Here is a 27,366-nt window from a genome sequence, read left to right on the forward strand (position 1 = left end):
GTATGCAGAAGTGTCTAACCGCAATGTACAGCGGACTCTATTATCTCAGCAGAGATCATGTATCAGGATGGTTTACAACACATAGGTTTTAACGTCCACTTGAAATGTTAAGATTGTATTGATCAAATACACTTCTTCGCTATTGAACAACTTAAGCTAAGAGGTAGAAGGGGTGATATTAACAAATTACTTCTACAAAAAGAATGTAGATGGATACATGAACTGCAATCTGCATCTCCCAAGGGGTTAAATGAGGTGATCTCCTATAAAAGTATTCTCTAAATACCAAATGACCTGCTGTTGAATCATTCATCAAGAATGAATGGAATAAATGAACATACTGTATCTTAAATTCACAACTATTCCTTCGCATACAAATTGTTGGACAAACCTATGAGTCCAGCAGTAGGAGAGACTAACGCTTTAATATACTGAATAGACTTTGGTGACTTTTCAATATCATCATATTGACAAATTGCTAGAATGTGTATAACAACCTTTTGTATATAAAGTATATAACTGACACTGAGTATATAATGTAAATAATGGTGACAAATAGAATCAATACATTTATTCAGTTAAAACTGCCATAGAATAAATCCATGATAAACCAATCAGTAATAACTGTGACAACTGACTGGGTAAGAACAAATATACGACAACAAGAAGGGGATCTTTCTTGATATGATATGATCGATTTTAGAATTTTGATATATGCCGCAATTTTTACGTTATATGTTTAAAACAGCCACTTACAAGGAGTGGTGTGCAAAATAAATTATATATACAAATATACATATAAGATCTACCTTAAACAAATACAATCTCTATCTGAGATTCTCCCCCTAAAAATCAATACAATCTTAACATTTCAAGTGGACGTTAAAACCTATGTGTTGTAAACTATCCTGATACATGATCTCTGCTGAGATAATAGAGTCCGCTGCACATTGCGGTTAGACACTTCCGCATACAATTACCGTTGCCTAGGTAACCGCTGGGTAAAGTTGACGGACTGAGTGGCTGGGCGGCCCCTATGCCCTGACGAAGTCCCGTACAAGTGATGAAACGCGTCGGTGGGCGTGACCTTGAGTTGCGATCACTCATTGTCTGACTGTAGCCTGTCAGCTTATCGCTGTATAGTAGTTTTAACGCAACATAGTTCATAATTTGATACATTTGGTAACTGATTTGTTAAGACATTGCAAAGCAGTATCTAATATATCAAGACAAGTTTACGAATCCTAATGCGTTAATCTCCTGGACTTTACAGCGTATAGCTTTTGAATCATGAGAGAGGTAGGCGTGACCTCGAGTTGCGATCACTCATTGTCTGACTGTAGCCTGTCAGCTTATCGCTGTATAGTAGTTCTAACGCAACATAGTTCATAATTTGATACATTTGGTAACTGATTTGTTAAGACATTGCAAAGCAGTATCTAAAATAGCAAGACAAGCTTACGAATCCTAATGCGTTAATCTGCTGGACTTTACAGCGTATAGCTTTTGAATCATGAGAGAGTTAAGAGGTGCAGGATTTTAGCACTAATTTCATAAACAGGCGAGTCACTCGATACTATAGTGAAGTTTTGACCTATACTTCACTTTCTATATATACGCTGCATGCTTGGTGTGACTAGATATAGGGACATTAGCTAGAAATCGGCTGACTGAGTTCAATCTCAGCAGTACGCAGGCAGGAGTACGCCTTTGAGCGCATAGTCTGTGTGAAGTGTTTGCTTTACGAGTCCTTATATATATCTTCAAAACCAAGAGAAAAGTAATGCAGTTCTGAACGATCTCTATACGTGGCTTACTATGTGTTAGATAAGCTGATCCCATAAGTAGCGTAGAGAGAAAAACATTGCTACTAGTTGCTATAAATTTCAGCCTGATTGCCAGGTGTCATAAAGGACTTCAAGTGTTCATAATGAAAGGATGAGGGGTATATGTGCCTCCAACTGCATATAACACAAAGCAGTGACTTTCAGGGAAATATTCCTGTCCTTAGGAAATGTTCACTTGAACCGTATAAGTGCCCCCAAACCTCCTAAGTAGGCTGGAACTGCTATGCGGTGAACTCCGTCTCACGGAGAACAAATAGTGTAACAGCGGGAGTAGACAGGACAAGATGGCTCAAACGTTCACAACATAATAGTGGAGTAAATGCGGGAGAGGGAACAGAGTGAAACCGTGCACTCACTTACCATCTCTCTCCGACCGTCAGAGTACACCACCACCTAGAACGCAGTCACCGGCGTCTTCCTGGTATCCTGATGACGTGTACACAACACGTGATTCAATCCTTAGATGTAGCCGCGATACACACCTTCCTTCCAAAGCCAATCACAGGGTAGGTTGAAGGGGAACCCCACACGGTTAGTCCAACGGGGGATCAGTACCACAAAATAAGGGGAGCACTGCTGCCATACAGGCTCAAAGCATAAAAATCCAATAAAGAAAAGAGAAGTGGCAGCGTAAAAAGTCAAATTTTATTTATAATCCATTAAAAAGTATTCCATGGAGGAACGGTGAAAGTAGAAAAATAGAGTACACAGAGGTCTGTGTGAAGTGTGTGGTTTACGAGTCCTTATATATATCTTCACTTATGCTGTGTATGACTACTTTCTGAATGACAGTGTTGTGTGAGCACATACAGGTCACATAGCCCTCTATTTTTATCCTTTGTTTTTAACGTTAGTTTGATCAGTTCGCCTGAATTGAGAGGAATGGATGATCATTACTCATTCCTAGAACTGACCATCTAATATATTGTTCATCTTTGCATACATGTTTAATAAAGTGTCATTTTAACTCACTTATTTACAATTACAAATAGTGTTTAATTCAGCACTTGGCTTCAATGCCACAAACCCTTTGAATTCCCCTAAACCCACTTTATGTGAGAAGTTATAAAGTTACAAAACCCCTACATTGCTCAGCTAGACATATCTTCCGTCTAGAGTTTTTGCACCGCTAACCTAATATAGATACGGGGTATATGCTTTATCTCCCCTCGGGGATTACTGTCACCACTGGACGGAGATGGAGAAGGGACACTGGATATGACCCACTCTAATTCATAGAGTGGGAAATGGTGAGGGGAGATACTTTACCTATCTATCCTGTGTTATTAAGGTTTCTGGTTATACTTAGTATAGAAAAGGGACTCTATGGAAAACCTCCAAATGGCATTGCATAAGTTTGGTCGGGCTTATGAAAACACACAATTTAAAACAACCTGAATCTTGACGTAGGAATGTACATGAAATCTCAAAATGTACCCTCATTTTAACTATATTCTCAATTTACTATATATAGGGTCACTCCTGGACCTCTAACAGCTTGTTAATTAGTTATTAGGAGGTGAGAAACTAACATACAATGGAGTTAGGATAAGGTGAATATTTGTCCGCCAAGAATATAGTCGTTCAGGGACATTAGTCCACCTATACAAATGCCCATATCTATCTAGTAAACCTATGGGGTTAGAGTTAACTACCTGGTAAACCTAGAGGATAAGAAGTAGCTCAATATATGGAGCGTATAGCCATCTATAGTTAAATGAGGTCTATTGTAGAGACCTATAACCATATCTGTTCCGTGACTCCCCTCTAGTGGCGAAAATGGAGAGCCACCTACTGTCTCCAGATATTTTCCATAATGTTTGGGGAAATTCCCCATGTAGACTATCCAGTAAAGTGTATAGTATGCAATCTTTGTCTCACATTTCACATTGGCATGCTAATATAAGATAGCTTACCACTATATTGTCATGAAACAGCTCTAATATATTATATTACAGATATAGAAGGTATGATAGAATGTTGTCACTGTGAATTACTACAGTTTATCTAGTCACCAACATTAATTTAGCAACTTATCACTTGGGTATGGGCCCTATACCCAAGCAACATGTCAATTAGATTATATAGAAAACAATACATAGGAGCCTTCTATTATTTTGCATATGGCTAAAGTAATGTAACCTAGGGCTGGGTTACTGGTCACAAGCAGTTTACCCTAGTAGACTAGTGAAGGAGAGTAACTTAAGTGGGGTAGCCACAATGTTAACATGTAGGACTAATTAAGCAACCTTTTCATTTGCGATATATGTGCAACAGGGTTCAGATGCGAATAGAGTACAGTAGCAGGGGTAAAATTGCAACTTACTTGCCACGTTTCGCACAATTATATATGCACACCAAATTGTCTGCAATTTATGCACTTCAGGGTTCCAATCTAAATAGAGTAAAGTAGTAGGAGTAATGATGCAGCTTACTTGGTACGTTTCAGAAAATTATATATGTATATAACACTGGTAGATAGTCTACATTCACAAGTATCCCACACAGTCTCTGACGGCATATAAAATATACATTACCAGCAGGTAAAATAAACAGTAGCATTGGAACAATAACCCCATAGAAATAGTGCTATAGCTACCCGTGAATAGAATGTCCATTAACAGTAGGTAAGTTAAGCAGTTGTATACAAACAATAGACCATGATAAAATGCTGGCAGATCAATCTTGTAGTGCTAATGTCGGGTAACAACAAAAGTATAGTGTCTCTCTGACATGGTGTAATGGAGTCCCAGGGATAAGCAGCTATAGACTGGACATATGAAGTATATCCTCCTGGATCCCACATTAGATTGCAGCTGCATTGCAGGATTGAGTAGTACAAACCCTGTGTGGGCATCAGCAAGTGGGGTCCACCAGCATCCCTCCTGTGATGTAACTCTGTAACTTTGTTTTTACTTCTGAGCGGGTGGAAATCTCCTACCAGGATGAGGTGCTCTTTAAAATCAGTGCAGGTACCCAATTCACCTTGTGGCTTGAGAGATTTTAAGCTAGGTTCGTACCCCTCTTGTGAGATCACAGGGTCCTGGCAGGGATGTAGCTGCATGGTGCACAGCGCAGAAACTTCTAAAAAGGTATTGGCTGCAGCTGTAGAATCCTTTAGAAAGGTAAAGGAAAATGCAGACCGGATCTCTGTTGTAAGTGTTGCTGTGTGATAATCAAACAGGTACTTCAGCGTGGCAAGCAAATCTCTAGGGTTAGTCGCCATGATGTGATAAGTATTTTAAAGACACCTCACTTGTACAAGTAGTGTCTCAGGAATTTTGTATGCGCCACTCAGTCTAACCACTGTACCGCTTTCTCACACATATGGAGCATCAACTTCTCTCAGTGACTTTTTAGTCACAGAAAGAGCAATGTGTCCACTATTAGGGATGACCCCAGCTACAGATGATTGAGGGAGACCTGTGACTTTAACTTTGCTGCGCACCAACCAGGCAATATGGCGCCTTCCCTTCCGTGAAGGGGGAGAGAAAGAAAAAGTTTTTATTTGGTGCGTGTAAAGAGCCTGACGGGGACAGTCCTTAGTATAAAGCCAAGGTTTATTGTGGCTTTTCAAGCGGCTATGTAGTCTGCTCTATACTGTAAGAGCTAACTCATACCTGTACACTGTGAGGTTGTCGTGAAGCGGGAATGACCGGTCCGTATCAGCAAGCTGGAATCTTAACTGTGGAGAGGTTAGGCTGGTGTTCTTAGCTGCTGAGGTATCGGTAACATCAATATTACTGTGAGAACACTGTGTATGAACTCCGGAGAGGAGCCCCGACCCTCCGGAGCTCCGTCAGCGGTATAATACTCTCCTGCTGTGAGACGAAGGGCTTTGTCCTCTGCAATACCTCAATCAGGTCTCAGTGCCTGTCAGGTTATATTCCGGTGTTGTCCTCAATTGGTCCCCAGTAAAAGCCAGCTATAAATCCCACTATCTATAAACTTTTTATGTTTTTAAAGTACTTTTGGCCCAGGAGCCTCAGAAATGTGCTTCTGATCAGTATAGTAGCCTGACTCTGCCCCCCCTTTTCACTTGCTTTTTACATTTTACAGTTTATATTATTGAAGTTGTAGACATTTAAGATCAGTTTTACAATATGAATACCATACTTACATGGAGTCGATCCACCACTAAGTGCTGCAAAAAAACAGCAATGCCAAGGTAATGCAGACCCAGAGAGGAGAGAGAAATATTTAGAGAAGGAATGTGAGAAGTACAGGAAGGACCTAGAGTCAGCCAGTGCTTCATCTCTGAAAGGGGAGGGAGAATTACCACAGGATCAAGGACAGTAAAGAAGATATACAATACCTTGTCACTGCTAGGATGTGGGGCTTCTTTGAGGCAAGCCATTTAAAGGGTCCCTGGATGGTGTGGGAGGGTCCCTGAATAGGAGGGCTGACAGTCTAGTCAGCAAAGCGACAGATATTCCTGATGACGCAGAGCATTTTGCTGTGTTGCAAGAGACTGACACAACAATGAAGTTGTTTTTTGTCACAGGTTCCACATTCACAGTGGCAAAATCCTGAAGTTGTTGGCAAATGGTGTGTGTTGAAGTGTGAGGGTGATCTGTGCCATGGTGTCATCAAAGATACAAGTGAAACACATGTTGAAGTCAGTTGTATACGAAAGATTGTGGTCAACAGGTTTTTCTGGCCAGCCCATGAAGACATTCTTTGATACCTGCTTAAGGACACTGTGTATATCGGCCCACCCTCTAGGCCAGTCAGGTTGTAACATGGAAATTGAGAAAGATTTCGGGATCCTGCTAGAGAAGGCTTTTTAAAAAAGATCAGGCAAGTTTGTTTTCATGAAATTAGTGCAATTCTAGCTAAAACACTGTTGGTTTTAGTTTTTGCAACTGAACCAGTTACTGTTTTGTAGATAAGCAATATTTTCAGATTGACCTTAGGCCAGTGACGTGCGGTGAGGTCAGAGGCAGGTGAGGCACTGGCTACGATATGCCTTCATTCTTTAGATATCCTTTGCTGAAGAAATAGCAATGTACATGGTTGAGCCAATCACATCAGGTATTTATGTGCAGCCACCAATCAGCAGCTACTGAGCATATTTAGATATGATTTTCAACAAAGGATATCAAGAGAATGAAGAAAATTAGATAGATGAACATTGGAAAGTTATTTAAAATTGTATGCTCTTTCTAAATCATGAAAGAAAACATATGGGTTTCATGTCCCTTTAAATGGCATTTTGGAAACTGGTCACCTTAGTAAACATCTGATTTTAGTCTAAAGGATTGTATACAGAACGTCTTGCAAGATAACAAAATGCTTGCTCTGATTATGATATCTAGAAATCCAGACCAAGTAAAATATGTTCAAAACATACTTTATACTTTAATGCTGCAAATTATGCTTATAGGTTCCTTCATTATCCAGTATATTTATTATCCAAATATAAAAATGTCTTGGTGAAATTTAATGATGGTGGGGCGCTTGACCCCATCCCTTTAAATAAAGCCACGCCTTCAGATGGCACCACCAATTCATTAATTAAATGGATAAAAGGTAGACAGAAACACAGAAAAGCACTTGGGGGGGGGAGAGGTAGAGACAGGAGAGAGAGAGAAAGAGAGAGAGAGAGAGAGAGAGAGAGACATACAGACAAAGGGTTAGAGAGAGAGGCACATAAGGGATGAGAGAGTCAGAGGGGGAGGAAGAGAGACCATGGGGGACAAGGAGACACTTAAGGAGAGAGACAGAGGGGGTGGGAGAGACAGGGAGAGAGAGAGATGGATAGAGAGAGAAACAGAGGGGGGAGAGAGAGAGACAGAGGGGAGAGAGAGAGACACAGAGGGGGGAGAGAGAGACAGAGGGGGGAGAGAGAGAGAGAGACAGAGGGGTAGAGAGAGAGAAAGAGGGGAGAGAGAGTGACAGAGGGGAGAGAGACTGAGAGACAGAGGGTAGAGAGAGAGAGAGAGGGGGGGAGAGAGAGACAGAGGGGAGAGAGAGAGACAGAGGGGAGATAGAGGGAGAGAGAGAGACAGAGGGGAGAGAGAGACGGAGGGGAGAGAGAGAGACAGAGGGGAGAGAGATAGAGAGAGAGAGACAGAGGGGAGAGAGAGAGAGAGAGAGAGAGAGAGGGGAGGGAGAGAGACAGAGGGGAGATAGAGGGAGAGAGGGAAGATAGATAGACAGAGGGGAGAGAGAGAGACAGAGGGGAGAGAGAGCTGCAATGTTAACATGTAGGACTAATTAAGCAACCTTTTCATCTGCGATATATGTGCAACAGGGTTCAGATGCGAATAGAGTAAAGTAGCAGGGGTAAAATTGCAACTTTCTTGCCACGTTTCGCACAATTATATATGCACACCAAATTGTCTGCAATTTATGCACTTCAGGGTTCCAATCTAAATAGAGTAAAGTAGTAGGAGTAATGATGCAGCTTACTTGGTACGTTTCAGAAAATTATATATGTATATAACACTGGTAGATAGTCTACATTCACAAGTATCCCACACAGTCTCTGACGGCATATAAAATATACATTACCAGCAGGTAAAATAAACAGTAACATTGGAACAATAACCCCATAGAAATAGTGCTATAGCTACCCGTGAATAGAATGTCCATTAACAGTAGGTAAGTTAAGCAGTTGTATACAAACAATAGACCATGATAAAATGCTGGCAGATCAATCTTGTAGTGCTAATGTCGGGTAACAACAAAAGTATAGTGTCTCTCTGACATGGTGTAATGGAGTCCCAGGGATAAGCAGCTATAGACTGGACATATGAAGTATATCCTCCTGGAACCCACATTAGATTGCAGCTGCATTGCAGGATTGAGTAGTACAAACCCTGTGTGGGCATCAGCAAGTGGGGTCCACCAGCATCCCTCCTGTGATGTAACTCTGTAACTTTGTTTTTACTGCTGAGCGGGTGGAAATCTCCTACCAGGATGAGGTGCTCTTTAAAATCAGTGCAGGTACCCAATTCACCTTGTGGCTTGAGAGATTTTAAGCTAGGTTCGTACCCCTCTTGTGAGATCACAGGGTCCTGGCAGGGATGTAGCTGCATGGTGCACAGCGCAGAAACTTCTAAAAAGGTATTGGCTGCAGCTGTAGAATCCTTTAGAAAGGTAAAGGAAAATGCAGACCGGATCTCTGTTGTAAGTGTTGCTGTGTGATAATCAAACAGGTACTTCAGCGTGGCAAGCAAATCTCTAGGGTTAGTCGCCATGATGTGATAAGTATTTTAAAGACACCTCACTTGTACAAGTAGTGTCTCAGGAATTTTGTATGCGCCACTCAGTCTAACCACTGTACCGCTTTCTCACACATATGGAGCATCAACTTCTCTCAGTGACTTTTTAGTCACAGAAAGAGCAATGTGTCCACTATTAGGGATGACCCCAGCTACAGATGATTGAGGGAGACCTGTGACTTTAACTTTGCTGCGCACCAACCAGGCAATATGGCGCCTTCCCTTCTGTGAGGGGGGAGAGAGAGAAAAAGTTTTTATTTGGTGCGTGTAAAGAGCCTGACGGGGACAGTCCTTAGTATAAAGCCAATGTTTATTGTGGCTTTTCAAGCGGCTATGTAGTCTGCTCTATACTGTAAGAGCTAACTCATGAAAGAAAACATATGGGTTTCATGTCCCTTTAAATGGCGTTTTGGAAACTGGTCACCTTAGTAAACATCTGATTTTAGTCTAAAGGATAGTAAACAGAACGTCTTGCAAGATAACAAAATGCTTGCTCTGATTATGATATCTAGAAATCCAGACCAAGTAAAATATGTTCAAAACATACTTTATACTTTAATGCTGCAAATTATGCTTATAGGTTCCTTCATTATCCAGTATATTTATTATCCAAATATAAAAATGTCTTGGTGAAATTTAATGATGGTGGGGCGCTTGACCCCATCCCTTTAAATAAAGCCACGCCTTCAGATGGCACCACCAATTCATTAATTAAATAGATAAAAGGTAGACAGAAACACAGGAAAGCACTTGGGGGAGAGGTAGAGACAGGAGAGAGAGAAAGAGAGAGAGAGAGAGAGAGAGAGAGAGACATACAGACAAAGGGTTAGAGAGAGCGGCACATAAGGGATGAGAGAGTCAGAGGGGGAGGAAGAGAGACCATGGGGGACAAGGAGACACTTAAGGAGAGAGACAGAGGGGGTGGGAGAGACAGGGAGAGAGAGAGATGGATAGAGAGAGAAACAGAGGGGGGAGAGAGAGAGACAGAGGGGAGAGAGAGAGACAGAGGGGGGGAGAGAGAGAGACAGAGGGGGAGAGAGAGAGAAAGAGGGGAGAGAGAGTGACAGAGGGGAGAGAGACTGAGATACAGAGGGTAGAGAGAGAGAGAGACAGAGGGGAGAGAGAGACAGAGGGGAGAGAGAGAGACAGAGGGGAGATAGAGGGAGAGAGAGAGACAGATGGGAGAGAGAGAGAGACAGAGGGGAGAGAGAGACAGAGGGGAGAGAGAGAGACAGAGGGGAGAGAGAGAGAGAGAGAGAGAGAGAGACAGAGAGACAGAGGAGAGAGAGAGAGAGAGAGAGAGAGAGAGAGAGACAGAGGGGAGGGAGAGAGACAGAGGGGAGATAGAGGGAGAGAGGGAAGAGAGATAGACAGAGGGGAGAGAGAGAGACAGAGGGGAGAGAGACAGAGGGGAGAGAGAGAGACAGTGGGGAGAGAGAGAGAGACAGAGGGGAGAGAGAGAGACAGAGGGGAGAGAGAGAGAGAGAGAGAGAGAGACAGAGGGGAGAGAGAGAGACAGGGGAGAGAGAGAGACAGAGGGGAGAGAGAGAGAGAGACAGAGGGGAGGGAGAGAGAGAGAGAGAGAGAGAGGGGAGAGAGAGAGACAGAAAGGGAAGGGGGAGAGAGAGGGACAGGGGAGTGGGAGAGAGAGGGACAGGGGAGTGGGAGAGAGAGGGACAGGGAAGTGGGAGAGAGAGACAGGGGAGTGGGAGAGAGAGACAGGGGAGTGGGAGAGAGAGAGACAGGGGAGGGGGAGAGAAACAGGGGAGGGGGAGAGAAACAGGGGAGGAAGGGGGAGATAAACAAGGGAGGGAGGGGGAGAGACACAGGGGAGGGAGAGACACAGGGGAGGGAGAGACACAGGGGAGGGAGGAGGGAGAGACACAGGGGAGGGAGGGGGGGGAGAGACACAGGGGAGGGAGGGGGGGAGAGACACAGGGGAGGGAGGGGGGAGAGACACAGGGGAGGGAGGGGGGGAGAGACACAGGGGAGGGAGGGGGAGAGAGACACAGGGGAGGGAGGGGGAGAGAGACACAGGGGAGGGAGGGGGAGAGAGACACAGGGGAGGAAGGGGGAGAGAGACACAATGGAGGGAGGGGGAGAGAGACACAATGGAGGGAGGGGGAGAGAGACACAATGGAGGGAGGGGAGAGACACAGGCAGGTCACTACAGTGCACTTATTTTTTTTAAAAAAATAACTTTCCCAGAAATTTTTAAATAACTTTCCCAGAAATTTGGATCTCATTTACAGTACTTTATACAGTCCTTAATCCTTATAATTAAATACTTTCACTTTCTTTTTTTTAATTTGATATGGGCTTTGAACTGTCCTATAAATATTCTAGTATATCTGCATAGAAAACACACCAAACTATCAAACTGACTGCTCTCATTGTTGCATTTATTTATGCTGGTAACCTGCTCCATTTATGTCAGGGTAAGAGTTGCTACCCTTATATTAGCCAGCACACTAGCACAGAGGTGAGAAGGTTTAGTGGAAGGAACCTTACCTGTCCTGAGCTGATGAGGTCCGTCCGGTCGGTCGCGTCAGACAGAAGACTGAGAGACTCTGTCACTCCTGACTCACTCCACCGGGTGTCCGGGTCCACCCAAGTGGCACTGCCTAGCCTCTGCTCCTCCACCCGAGTCCACCACCGGCTGAGTCTCACTCTCTCTCCCCGGCTCTCTCCCCTCCACAACCGCGGTCTGCAGCTAATTGACTGACTGAGCAGCAGTAGTGTGAGGCAGCGGCTGTGAGCAGTAGTTTCAGCCCAGGCGGGCACTGAGGGCAGGGCCGCACGGACACGCAGTCACACTATCTGCAGCAGCAGCTCCCTCCAACTACTGAGCTACTGAGTCTTCCCGCCAGTCTGACTCACTGTGTCAGCGGCGCAACGTCACACTCCAGAGTCCAGACTGTCACTCAGCAGCCCAGCAGGCACGCCTCCCTGCAGTGCTGAATGCTGATTGGGCAGATTGGCTGAGTGATGATCTAGCTCATCATGTAGGCGGTTTTGAGAACCGCCTCCATTGGAGCTTGTATGAGGCCCCAGAGAGTCACCAGTAGGTGGCGCAGCTCTAAGTGAGCAGTGTATTGTTATGTAGATCCATGTTGCGCAATTAATGGAGGGCAGCGGACCGGCTCACTGCCTCCTAATTGCGCAACAATAGATAATGAATTGGCCGCGCAAGCGCAGTACTGTAGTACACAAATAAATACACAAATAAATGATGTGGGTAATGAGCAATCGCCATGGGGGGGTGGGGGGGTACACTTGGGGGGTGCCCAAAAAATAAATACAATAAAAAACTTTTTTTCTTTTTTTTTAAATAAATATTATTGGAAATCTTTTTTTTCCCTGATTGGACAGGGGAGGCGCTGCCTCCCCTGCCTCCTATTACTGCACGTCACCTTAGGCAGTGTAATGTAGAGATCCGTAGACAAACTTTTTGTCTTTTTCTTTCTTACCTTTTGTAGAAGAATATGGAGAGAACCCATACTAATCATGAGCCTGAAACACCCAACCATGGCATGCTTCAGGGAAGAAGCGAGACACACACGCTACCCTCTCTATTTCCCTTCTATCTGCATATCTCTCTCTTTATTTTTATATATATATATATATATATATATACACACACATAGTTTATTTATATATATATATAATTTTTTACATATCTATTTGTATACACAAACATTTTTTATTTAAAAATAAAAGGAACATTTTCATCTAAGTGAAGAACAAAGGAATTTTAACTATTGCTTCAACTTCAAGTACAGTTGGTCTAGTGCAGTTTCAGATTAGTGTTCAAGCAAGAAATGGAAAAAGTTTTCTTTATTGTGCTTTATAACGGGATTGCGATATCATAAGTTCTGAAGTTAGCTGCCTTTCGCTTGAGAGCTAACTTTTCACTTTCAACTGTTAATGCCAGCACTAACCTGTGAGCAATAATCTTCTTACCTTGAGCGCAGTTAGTCTAGGCTAATATCTTTCATTAATCACTTGTGTGTATGTCTTGATTTTGTCAGTGCTATCTAAAATAACACATTTCTTACATACTGTAATAGTAAGTACAGTGTAGGTAATTTAAATACAAGAAGACAAATCAATGATAGTTGGATGAGGCTGAAGACTTCTGGAACAGTGTTAAAAAGGGAGTGTGGTTAGAGTTAATTGTAGTAACCTGCAACCCTTTTGGCTCTTTTGTTTTCCCTATCTTGTCATTTACTTTTGTTTTGTCCTTCAGAATTTGTTGGCTTATTGCATATAACAGTAATACTAATACTAGTATAATTCTTTATGTCTTAAGGTGCATTAAATGATTTTCCTAATTACATTTAAAATTGTGTATATTAACCCTTTAAGAGTGCATGATGACACGTGGTTGTCATCTGCACAATTTATTTACCATGGATAACAAAACGTCCATGGTAAATAAATTGCGGGGATGAAACCATGTGTCGTCATGCACTCTTAAAGGGTTAATATTAGGGATGGGCGAATGTTTCGCAACATTCGAAAAATGAAACAAATTTTAACACATTAGTTCCAATCGAATTTCAAATGTTTACATAACATTCTAACATTCGATTTTCGAATGTTCGGTTTCAAATTTTACGATTAAATTCAAAAATATTTGTTAAGAAAAATTAGAATTTATATATTTGTAATAGTATTTCTATAATGCTTTCTTTAAATGTAATATTCAAATTATGCAATATTCGAATTCCAAAAATTTTAAGTTATATGTTTGTAATAGTATTTCTAATGTTTTCTTTAAATGTAATATTCGAGTTATGCAATATTAGATCGAAATAGAAACATTCAAATTGATATATTTGTATCTATTATGTATCAATTTACTAGATTCCCTACAACATGAACTATTGAACTTCTGAATAGTTTTTGATAAATAGAATAATAAATTCGAAATTTTGAATGTGAATATTCGATCTAATTCTAAACATTCAAATTCGAAAGTGACATTCGAAAACTGTAACTAGCATTCGATTATAGAATTTTTAAGAATATTCATTTGTATAAACATTTGAATTTGTAACTCGAATTTCGGTAATAACATTCGTTCTAACATACACATTCGGAAATTTACACATTCGCCCATCCCTAGTTAATATACATAATTTTTAATGTAATTAGGAAAATAATTAAATGTACCTTAAGACATTAAGAATTATACTAATTTTAGTAAGAGCTCATCACACCCTCCCTGGCAACTAATCCCTGGTGGTCTATTTTTTATAACCTTTTTTATCAAAATTTTAATTAAAAAAAATGCATTTTGTTGCAAGTTTCTTACACGTCATGATATATACATAAAATGATGGTATAGTTTCAATCTTCTGGGTCTCCTGAAAAAAAGATATATAATATATGTGGGTTTCTCACTGAAAAATAACTTACAGCAGGGCCTAAATATAAACAACATCTAAAATCTGCAAAACAGCTCAGCACAGGAGTGAAAATCGCACAGCAGATTAGGGTTTAAAATCTACTGCTGAATAAAAATATATATATATCATTATTCCCCTTGGACTACTTACTAATACTTAGGTGATATCCCAAATATTTATCCAGATTTTACTACAGACTCTGATTTGTATAATATCCTCGTAGTCTTCTTTCTCTTTCTTTTTCCCTTTTAATTATTTCTCTTTTGTATTCCATATAATAATTTATTTTAATGTTTTCTTCTTCAGCTCCAGTCTGGCTTTAGCAACCTCAGTTGACTACTGTCATTTGCATCTAATTTGAACACATAAGCCATTATTGATTATTTGATATACATTTAGTAAACATTACATTTAGGTATCAGAGATATTGTTCTAAATCATATGTTATGATTTCCAATATCATCTTTTTATGCTAAATATTAATGCTATGTAATAGCAGCTGTTAAAGTTACAAAATAGTTCATGTATTTTGATGTTTAGTTATTACAAAGTGTGTTAAAATGTTAGTGCTCATAAAAAGAATTCATTTTATTTTTACATGTTCAATTTCATGTTTGGGCAAATCAAATTTTAAATAAATATTTTTTTCCTATTAAAATGTTATATAAGATTGCTTTTACAGCTAATCAAGGGCTAGATTACAAGTGGAGCGGTATTTTGCTAGAAGGCTAATTGCGCTAGAATTAAAGATTTTGCGCTTGTCGGATTTCGCTGGTATAATGAGTTGAAAGTTAAAAGTTATGACCCTCTTGCTAACCTGATGAGCACAAACAGCTTACTTGTAGCGCAATTAGACTGTCGCACAAACAATAATCTATTCCCCCATAGAAGTCGATGGAGAAAAAAAGTGGAAAAAAAGTCTAACACGCGACTCGTGCGCAAACACAATTGCATATTTTCATATGCACGTACCAGATCACATATTCTAATATGGGAAACCCAACATGAAAATATGAATATTGCATAAATATACTTTTAGATGTTTTCATTTACCTAACGGCAAAGGGCTCCAATGCACCTATATATCTATGTCTATATATGTGTACATATGTATTTATGTGTTTATATGCATATATATGTCTGTAAATACATATAAACACATATAAATAAATTAATACATCTTTATACATATATATACATATACATACATATACATCATTAGACATGTATATGTATGCATCTCAATGTTAAAGTCCTTTTTTTCTAAAACCTGAGACCTCATTTCTTTGAGCCCTTATAACTTTTGTGTACACTTTTATTTTTAAATAATTTTTAATAGATGGTCTTATTATGAGTGTAACTGTACTTTGTAATGTATTTTTGATGGGTTTTGAGACACTTTTTTGACTCGCTTACAGTTAACCACAACTCTGAGATGCAGTAATGATTCTAGCGTAAACCTTGTAATATGAGCGCAATTTAACCGGCGTGTAAACGTTTGCGAAAACCTGAGCACAATCGTTTGTGCACCACTTCTATCTAATATATCTAATCTAGCTCCAAATGTAGTAAAGTATTTCTCTGTTTTAATTGTGCTAATGATGACTAATACGTAAATATACAGATCTTAAGAAAAGGCATTGCATGACACCTTGGCACATATCCATGTTCTTTTCAAGTATTTCTATTTTTATGAAAATTGTGTCCAAATAAACTCAACACTTTCCAGTTCTTTAACTCTCACATAGCATTTAACCTGACATCATAATGAATTGCCTGTTTGCTTGTAGCTAAGTTAGTGTGTGTATTATTTATAATAATTTAATTGAACCACTGTACTATTAATGTGCAGTGCGCCTACTGTTCATTTTTTCAATTTTGGCAAGTTTTGCAATAAAAGGTACAGTGCACTGTAAAATTGTTTTCCCCTAAATGTGACTTGTAACACTAGCTACAGAGTTTAAAATGTATGGGAAATTATCTATTTATGAACCAGATTACAAGAGGCGCACTGTTTTTTTTTTCTGCTTGAGCCCAAACACTGTTCAAAGTAAACATAACACGGGTGGGTTAGTGTGCATATTACATGTTGAAAGTAAATTGTTTGCGTGCAAGCAAAAACCCAAAGCATGCTAACTTGAGGACTTCCGATATCGCAACCATCCTAACGTTCCCCATTGGCTTAAATAAAGTGTACTTATATATTTATAATAAAGGTGAAAATGTAGAGACCCTGTGTGTTCAAATAAAGAGTGGGGGAGAAAATCCTAAAAAAATATTACTAGGAACATGCTACAATCCCCCCAGCATTTTGTGACATGGAGGAAGCTCAACTACTAATGCAAATAGAAAAGGCTGCTAAAAATAACAGTTCTGTATTATGGGTGATTTTAACTATCCCGACATAAACTGGGCCAATGAAACTATTAATACAGCTAAGGGAGAAAGATTTTTAAGTGGTCTCAGAGACAACTTCTTGTCACAATTAATAAACTTCCCTAAGTGTCATAACTTGCATAAATAAAAAGAGAAAAGCGCTCAAACTTGAAATGAACAAAAGCATAATAGCTTGTTCTATGGCTAGTTACCACCCAAGAAGCAGCCTCTTTTTGCTCAACATGTTCCTTTCACAGAGAAGAACTTTCCTGAAGCATATCAGTCTGAAATACCAGGCAATCCCTCTCTGAACGAGAAAAACAGCAAAACCACAGACGTACGTTTCAGCCTATTGTGGGCCTCGTCAGTGAGGTGCAGCCATATCCCTCTAGGCACACTGAGTAACGGGTCCATGTCTGGATTCCCGCATCACACTTAGGGAGACTTCTTTAAGTGTCATAATTTGCATAAATAAAAAGAGAGAAGCGCTCAACTTGTGAACGAACAATAGCATAATAGCTTGTTCTATGGCTAGTTATCACCCAAGAAGCAGCCTCTTTTTCCTCAACATGTGCCTTTCACAGAGAAGAACTTTCCGGAAGCATATCAGTCTGATCCTGATTTCACAGTACAGTCCAGCCCGAAATACCAGGCAATCCCTTTCTGAACGAGAGAAACAGCAAAACCACAAACGTACATTTCGGCCTATTGTGGACCTCGTCAGTAAGGTGCAGCCATATCCCTCTAGGCACACTGAACAAGGGGTCCACGTCTGGATCTTCCCTAAGTGTCATAACTTGCATAAATAAAAAGAGAGAAGCACTCAACCTGGGAACGAACATGTGCCTTTATATGTGCCTATCTTTGAACATTTTAATAGATACAGAATACAAGTTGACATGTGATTCTATATAACTTTACAATTTACTTCTGTTATCAAATTAGTTTTGTTCTCTTGATATCCTTTATTGAAATGGATAACTAGGTAGTCTCAGGAGCTGCTGATTGGTGGCTACACATATATGCCTCATGTTATTGGCTCTCTCAAATCATTCACCAAGCTTCATGAAGTTCATAGCAGTTTCTTCAATAAATGATACCAAAAGAGTGAAGCAAATTATATAATAGAAGTACATTGGAAAGTTGTTTAAATTTGTATTCTCTATCTGAATCATGAAAGACAAATTTGTGTTTCATGTCCTTTTAAGCACTCTTAATTTGTGGATAAATATTTTTATTTCTTTAAATAAAATATATTTTCTTGCTTCAATAACCATAGCAAATCAACCTTCATGCAGTTTTTACAGAAAGTCTAATTTTAGGAGACTTCAATCATTAAGATTACTTATAATCTGTTTACAGCAAAATCTAAATGTAATTTCTCTCTATAATCCTTCTTGATCTGACTTCAGCCTTTGATACGACCCTCTCTTGCTCCAAACTGTCCAAACCTTTGGCATTTGTGACACAGCACTCTTGTGGTTCTCCTCCTACCTGTCTAAACGCTTCTTTAGGGTATCTTTCTCTGGTGCATCCCCTGCTCATTTAACACTTTCTTTTGGGGTACTGCAACGCTTGTTCTGGGACTCTTCTCGTCTGAATCTATACTTCCTTCCTTAAAGGGACACTGAACCCAAATTTTTTCTTTCATGATTCAGATAGAGCAAGCAATTTCAAGCAACTTTCTAATTTACTCCTATTATCACATTTTCTTCATTCTCTTGGTATCTTTATTTGAAATGCAAGAAACATAATTTATGCTTACCTGATAAATTTATTTCTCTTGTAGTGTATCCAGTCCACGGATCATCCATTACTTATGGGATATTAACTCCTCCCCAACAGGAAGTGCAAGAGGATTCACCCAGCAGAGCTGCTATATAGCTCCTCCCCTAACTGCCATTACCAGTCATTCGACCGAAAACATGCAGAGAAAGGAAAACTATAGGGTACAGTGGTGACTGTAGTTTAATGGAAAAATTACCTGCCTTAAAGTGACAGGGCGGGCCGTGGACTGGATACACTACAAGAGAAATAAATTTATCAGGTAAGCATAAATTATGTTTTCTCTTGTTAAGTGTATCCAGTCCACGGATCATCCATTACTTATGGGATACCAATACCAAAGCTAAAGTACACGGATGACGGGAGGGACAGGCAGGCTCTTTATACGGAAGGAACCACTGCCTGAAGAACCTTTCTCCCAAAAACAGCCTCCGAAGAAGCAAAAGTGTCAAATTTGTAAAATTTGGAAAAAGTATGAAGAGAAGACCAAGTTGCAGCCTTGCAAATCTGTTCAACAGAAGCCTCATTCTTAAAGGCCCAAGTGGAAGCCACAGCTCTAGTAGAATGTGCTGTAATTCTTTCAGGAGGCTGCTGTCCAGCAGTCTCATAGGCTAACCGTATTATGCTACGAAGCCAAAAGGAGAGAGAGGTAGCCAAAGCTTTTTGACCTCTCCTCTGACCAGAATAAACGACAAACAGGGAAGACGTTTGTCGAAAATCCTTAGTTGCCTGTAGATAAAATTTCAGGGCACGGACTACATCTAGATTGTGTAGCAGACGTTCCTTTTTCGAAGAAGGATTAGGACACAAAGATGTAACCACAATCTCTTGATTGATATTCCTGTTAGTGACCACCTTAGGTAGGAACCCAGGTTTAGTACGCAGAACTACCTTGTCTGAATGAAAAATCAGATAAGGAGAATCACAATGTAAGGCAGATAACTCAGAGACTCTTCGAGCCGAGGAAATCGCCATTAAAAACAGAACTTTCCAAGATAACAACTTGATATCAATGGAATGAAGGGGTTCAAACGGAACCCCCTGTAAAACATTAAGAACTAAGTTCAAACTCCATGGTGGAGCAACAGTTTTAAACACAGGCTTGATCCTAGCTAAAGCCTGACAAAAAGCTTGAACGTCCGGAACTTCTGACAGACGTTTGTGTAAAAGAATGGACAGAGCTGAAATCTGTCCCTTTAAGGAACTAGCGGATAAACCCTTTTCTAAACCTTCTTGTAGAAAAGACAATATCCTCGGAATCCTAACCTTACTCCATGAGTAACTCTTGGATTCGCACCAATATAAGTATTTGCGCTATATCTTATGGTAAATCTTTCTGGTAACAGGCTTCCTAGCCTGTATTAAGGTATCAATAACTGACTCAGAAAAACCCCGTTTTGATAAAATCAAGCGTTCAATTTCCAAACAGTCAGCTTCAGAGAAATTAGATTTTGATGTTTGAAGGGACCCTGGATCAGAAGGTCCTGTTTCAGAGGTAGCGACCAAGGTGGACAGGATGACATGTCCACTAGATCTGCATACCAAGTCCTGCGTGGCCATGCAGGCGTTATTAGAATCACTGATGCTCTCTCCTGTTTGATTCTGGCAATCAATCGAGGAAGCATCGGGAAGGGTGGAAACACATAAGCCATCCCGAAGGTCCAAGGTGCTGTCAAAGCATCTATCAGAACCGCTCCCGGATCCCTGGATCTGGACCCGTAACGAGGAAGCTTGGCGTTCTGTCGAGACGCCATGAGATCTATCTCTGGTTTGCCCCAACGTCGAAGTATTTGGGCAAAGACCTCCGGATGAAGTTCCCACTCCCCCGGATGAAAAGTCTGACGACTTAAGAAATCCGCCTCCCAGTTCTCCACTCCCGGGATGTGGATTGCTGACAGGTGGCAAGAGTGAGACTCTGCCCAGCGAATTATCTTTGATACTTCCATCATTGCTAGGGAGCTTCTTGTCCCTCCCTGATGGTTGATGTAAGCTACAGTCGTGATGTTGTCCGACTGAAACCTGATGAACCCCCGAGTTGTTAACTGGGGCCAAGCCAGAAGGGCATTGAGAACTGCTCTCAATTCCAGAATGTTTATTGGTAGGAGACTCTCCTCCTGATTCCATTGTCCCTGAGCCTTCAGAGAATTCCAGACAGCGCCCCAACCTAGTAGGCTGGCGTCTGTTGTTACAATTGTCCAGTCCGGCCTGCTGAATGGCATCCCCCTGGACAGATGTGGCCGAGAAAGCCACCATAGAAGAGAATTTCTGGTCTCTTGATCCAGATTCAGAGTAGGGGACAAGTCTGAGTAATCCCCATTCCACTGACTTAGCATGCACAATTGCAGCGGTCTGAGATGTAGACGTGCAAAGGGTACTATGTCCATTGCTGCTACCATTAAGCCGATCACCTCCATGCATTGAGCTACTGACGGGTGTTGAATGGAATGAAGGACACGGCATGCATTTTGAAGCTTTGTTAACCTGTCTTCTGTCAGGTAAATCTTCATTTCTACAGAATCTATAAGAGTCCCCAAGAAGGGAACTCTTGTGAGTGGAAAGAGAGAACTCTTCTTTTCGTTCACCTTCCATCCATGCGACCTTAGAAATGCCAGTACTAACTCTGTATGAGACTTGGCAGTTTGAAAGCTTGAAGCTTGTATCAGAATGTCGTCTAGGTACGGAGCTACCGCAATTCCTCGCGGTCTTAGTACCGCCAGAAGAGCACCCAGAACCTTTGTGAAGATTCTCGGAGCCGTAGCCAATCCGAATGGAAGAGCTACAAACTGGTAATGCCTGTCTAGAAAGGCAAACCTTAGATACCGGTAATGATCTTTGTGAATCGGTATGTGAAGGTAAGCATCCTTTAAATCCACTGTGGTCATGTACTGACCCTTTTGGATCATGGGTAAAATTGTCCGAATAGTTTCCATTTTGAACGATGGAACTCTTAGGAATTTGTTTAGGATCTTTAAATCCAAGATTGGCCTGAAAGTTCCCTCTTTTTTGGGAACCACAAACAGATTTGAGTAAAAACCTTGTCCTTGTTCCGACCGCGGAACCGGATGGATCACTCCCATTAATAAAAGATCTTGTACGCAGCGTAGAAACGCCTCTTTCTTTATTTGGTTTGTTGACAACCTTGACAGATGAAATCTCCCTCTTGGGGGAGAGAATTTGAAGTCTAGAAGGTATCCCTGAGATATGATCTCTAACGCCCAGGGATCCTGGACATCTCTTGCCCAAGCCTGGGCGAAGAGAGAAAGTCTGCCCCCCACTAGATCCGTTCCCGGATCGGGGGCCCTCGATTCATGCTGTCTTAGGGGCAGCAGCAGGTTTCCTGGCCTGCTTGCCCTTGTTCCAGGACTGGTTAGGTCTCCAGCCTTGTCTGTAGCGAGCAACAGCTCCTTCCTGTTTTGGTGCAGAGGAAGTTGATGCTGCTCCTGCTTTGAAATTACGAAAGGAACGAAAATTAGACTGTCTAGCCTTAGGTTTGGCTCTGTCTTGAGGCAGGGCATGGCCTTTACCTCCTGTAATGTCAGCGATAATTTCTTTCAACCCGGGCCCGAATAAGGTCTGCCCTTTGAAAGGTATATTAAGCAATTTAGATTTAGAAGTAACGTCAGCTGACCAGGATTTTAGCCACAGTGCTCTGCGTGCCTGAATGGCGAATCCGGAATTCTTAGCCGTAAGTTTAGTTAAATGTACTACGGCATCTGAAATAAATGAGTTAGCTAACTTAAGGGCTTTAAGCTTGTGTGTAATCTCATCTAATGGAGCTGATTCAAGTGTCTCTTCCAGAGACTCAAACTAAAATGCTGCTGCAGCCGTGACAGGCGCAATGCATGCAAGAGGTTGCAATATAAAACCTTGTTGAACAAACATTTTCTTAAGGTAACCCTCTAACTTTTTATCCATTGGATCTGAAAAGGCACAGCTATCCTCCACCGGGATAGTGGTACGCTTAGCTAAAGTAGAAACTGCTCCCTCCACCTTAGGGACCGTTTGCCATAAGTCCCGTGTGGTGGCGTCTATTGGAAACATCTTTGTAAATATCGGAGGGGGTGAGAATGGCACACCGGGTCTATCCCACTCCTTAGTAACAATTTCAGTAAGTCTCTTAGGTATAGGAAAAACGTCAGTACTCGCCGGTACCGCAAAATATTTATCCAACCTACACATTTTCTCTGGTATTGCAACTGTGTTACAATCATTCAGAGCCGCTAACACCTCCCCTAGTAATACACGGAGGTTTTCCAGCTTAAATTTAAAATTTGAAATATCTGAATCCAGTTTGTTTGGATCAGAACCGTCACCCGCAGAATGAAGCTCTCCGTCCTCATGTTCTGCAAATTGTGACGCAGTGTCTGACATGGCCCTAATATTATCAGCGCACTCTGTTCTCACCCCAGAGTGATCACGCTTACCTCTTAGTTCTGGTAATTTAGCCAAAACTTCAGTCATAACAGTAGCCATATCCTGTAATGTGATTTGTAATGGCCACCCAGATGTACTCGGCGCTACAATATCACGCACCTCCCGAGCGGGAGATGCAGGTACTGACACGTGAGGCGAGTTAGTCGGCATAACTCTCCCCTCGTTGTTTGGTGAAATATGTTCAATTTGTACAGATTGACTTTTATTTAAAGTAGCATCAATACAGTTAGTATATAAATTTCTATTGGGCTCCACTTTGGCTTTAGCACATATAGCACAGATATCTTCCTCTGAATCAGACATGTTTAACACACTAGCAAATAAACTAGCAACTTGGAAATACTTTTCAAGTAATTTACTATAATATGAAAACGTACTGTGCCTATAAGAAGCACAGAAAAAGTTATGACAGTTGAAAATTAATAAACTGAAAAGTTATAGCATCAAATCTTTGTAAAAAACACAATTTTAGCAAAGGATTGCTCCCATTAGCAAAGGATAACTAACCCTGATAGCAGAAAAAAAAATAAAATAAAAAAAATACAGAAATAAACGTTTTTTTTTTTATCACAGTCAACTACAATCTCACAGCTCTGCTGTGAGTGATTACCTCCCTCAAAACAAGTTTTGAAGACCCCTGAGTTCTGTAGAGATGAACCGGATCATGCAGGGAAGACAATAAACTTCTGACTGAATTTTTTGATGCGTAGCAAAAGCACCAAAAAAGGTCCCTCCCCCTCACACATAACAGTGAGAGAGATCAGTAAACTGTCATAAATTAAATAAAACGACTGCCAAGTGGAAAAAAATAGTGCCCAAAACATTTTTTCACCCAGTACCTCAGAAAATTAAACGATTTTACATGCCAGCAAAAAACGTTTAACATTAATAAATTGAGTGTTATTAAAAAGCCTGTTGCTAGTCCCTGCAAATTAGGCTAAAGTTTTATGCATACAGTATAATTCCAGTGAAGTGCCATTCCCCAGAATACTGAAGTGTAAAATATACATACATGACAGCCTGATACCAGTTGCTGCTACTGCATTTAAGGCTGAGTTTACATTATATCGGTATGGCAGAATTTTCTCATCAATTCCATTGTCAGAAAATAATAAGCTGCTACATACCTCTTTGCAGATTAATCTGCCCGCTGTCCCCTGATCTGAAGTTTACCTCTCCTCAGATGGCCGAGAAACAGCAATATGATCTTAACTACTCCGGCTAAAATCATAGAAAAACTCAGGTAGATTCTTCTTCAAATTCTACCAGAGAAGGAATAACACACTCCGGTGCTATTGTAAAATAACAAACTTTTGATTGAAGGTATGAAACTAAGTATAATCACCACAGTCCTCTCACACATCCTATCTATTCGTTGGGTGCAAGAGAATGACTGGGAATGGCAGTTAGGGGAGGAGCTATATAGCAGCTCTGCTGGGTGAATCCTCTTGCACTTCCTGTTGGGGAGGAGTTAATATCCCATAAGTAATGGATGATCCGTGGACTGGATACACTTAACAAGAGAAATGTAAGTTTAGATGCCGGCCCATTTTTGGTGAATAACCTGGGTTATTCTTGCTGATTGGTAGATAAAAAAGTGCTGTCCAGAGTTATGAACCAAAAAAATGAATCTTAGAGGCCTTCTTTTTCAAATAAAGATAGCAAGTGAACGAAGAAAAATTGGTAATAGGAGTAAACTAGAAAGTTGCTTAAAATTGCATGCTCTATCTGAATCATGAAAGAAAAATTTTTTGGGTTCAGTGTCCCTTTAATAAAGTCCCATGGGTTCACTATAATTTGAATTCTGATGACACCCAAATCTACCTCTCTCCACAAGAGCTTTCCACTTCCTTGCTAATTTGTGTTACTGTCTTTGTAATATTCCCTGCTCTCACAACCTTAAAGGGACAGTCAAGTCCAAAAAAAACCTTTAATTTTTCAAATAGGGCATGTAATTTTAAACAACTTTCCAATGTACTTTTATCAACAATTTTGCTTTGTTCTCTTGGTATTCTAGTTGAAAGCAAACTTAGGAAGGTGCATATGATAATTTCTAAGCCCTTGAAGACTGCCTCTATTTTATTTACTTTTCACAGCAGGGGAGAGCAAGCTCATTTAGGCCATATAGATAGCATTGTGATCACGCCCGTGGCTAGTGGCAGACACTGCACTAATTGGTTAAAATGCAAGTCAATAGATAATAACTAAAAGTCATGTGATTGGGGCGGTCAGAAGATGCTTAGATACAAGTTAGTCACAGAAATAGAAAGTGTATTAATATAACAGTGTTAGTTTTGCAAAACTGGGGAATGGGTAATAAAAGGGATTAGCTATCTTTTTAAACAACAAACATTCTGGTGTTGACTGTCCCTTTAAGCTAAATCTCTCTAAATCTGAGCTCCTTTTTTTCCTCCTTCCAAAATCTTGACCCCTTAAACTTTCTATAACTGTTGATAATAACATAATTACCCATTCCCCTCTTGCCCGATGTTTTGGGGTCACACTTAACTCATATCTTTCATTCACTCCTCACAGCGACAGCGAGCCTTTTTGATTTCCATCTTATAAATTACATTTTCCACTTCTTCACATAAGACACAGCTATGATTTTAACCCACTCTTCTTATCATTTCCTGCCTTGACTCCCTAACTGATGTCTATCTCCTTTGCAATCCATAATGAATGCCTTTGCCAGGCTTATCTTCCTGCTTATCTTCTGCACCTATCTGAAAATCCCTCCACTGGCATCCTATAGCCTCCAGAATAAAACTAAAAATTCTGAACCTAACATTCAAGGCCCTCAATAACACTACTCCCCCAAAAGCTCAGATTTTGTCTCCAGATACTCTACCTCCTATTCCCTTTGCTCTGCTCATCACTACCTTCTTTCCTCCTCTCTCCTGACCTCCTTACATTCACATCTACAGGACTACAGGATGGCCCCTATTCATGTGGAACTCTTTGCCTTGCTCCACAAGACTCTACTCTAGTTTTAAAATTTTCAAGTGCTCCTTAAAGGGACACTAAACCCAATTTTTTTCTTTCATGATGCAGATAGAGCATGCGATTTTAAGCAACTTTCTAATTTACTCCTATTATCAATTTTTTTTGTTCTCTTGCTATCTTTTTTTGAAAAAAAGGCATCTAAGCTAAGAAGCCAGACAATTTTTGGTTCATCCCTGGACAGCACTTATTTATTGGTGCTGTCCAATCAGCAAGGACAACCCAGGTTGTTCACCAAAAATGGGCCGGCTTCTAAACTTACATTCTTGCTTTTCAAATAAAGATAGCAAGAGAATGAAGAAAAAAATGATAATAGGAGTAAATTAGAAAGTTGCTTAAAATTGCATGCTCTATCTGAATCATGAAATAAAAAATCTGTGTTCAGTGTCCCTTTAAAGACTCTACTGTTCAGGTATGCATACAATGGCCTAGATTTAGAGTTCGGCGTTATCCGTAAAAACCAGCGTTAGAGGCTCCTAACGCGGGTTTCTTACGCACTCCGGTATTTAGAGTTTATTTACCGCCACTCAAAATACACCTAACGCTCACCTTTCTACCGCCACCTCAGACCCAGTAGTAAACATATACCGCCAAAAAAAACATCCACGAATCACAAAACAAATATTACACAAAGTACACTTACACTCATACAAACACAACACTATCTTTATTTTTCTTATTTTTTTTTTTTCGTTAAAATACAAAGGATTAAAGTTGCGAGATCTCGGGTGTTTGAAAAAAATCCACACAAATCCATTTTCCCATTGACTTACATGGACATACGGGAAAAGACCCTCATATACCTACATCTAACGAATAACATTATCACAAACATACACTCATCGATGCATACAAACAATATACACCACATGACATACACAAAATATTTATTTATTACAAAAAGAACACGATTTATTTACTTTTTCACACAAGATCATGACGTCACTCACTTTACAAGGAAAACCAGTCTTAGAAAAAAAAAATAGAAATCTTTGGAGCCTCCATTGACTTCTATTGGGAAGACGTGCTCGTGCACGCGAAACCCTCATTTCCCTAACGCACACAAATAGCGTAGACTGAAAAACTCCAAATACCAGCGCTAGAAAATACATGATTTCATGCGTTAGACCCAGCTATGATAAATAGATCAAGAAATGACTATTCCCTATGGTGGACTTATGGTTTTTAATATTAAATATTCACCACACCATAAATATTTTTAACACTTTTAGATTACATCAACTACAAATCCCCATCACTAGTAACACATTATTATTT

The sequence above is a fragment of the Bombina bombina genome, chromosome 2 (assembly GCF_027579735.1).
Source record: "Bombina bombina isolate aBomBom1 chromosome 2, aBomBom1.pri, whole genome shotgun sequence".
Taxonomy (NCBI): domain Eukaryota; kingdom Metazoa; phylum Chordata; class Amphibia; order Anura; family Bombinatoridae; genus Bombina; species Bombina bombina.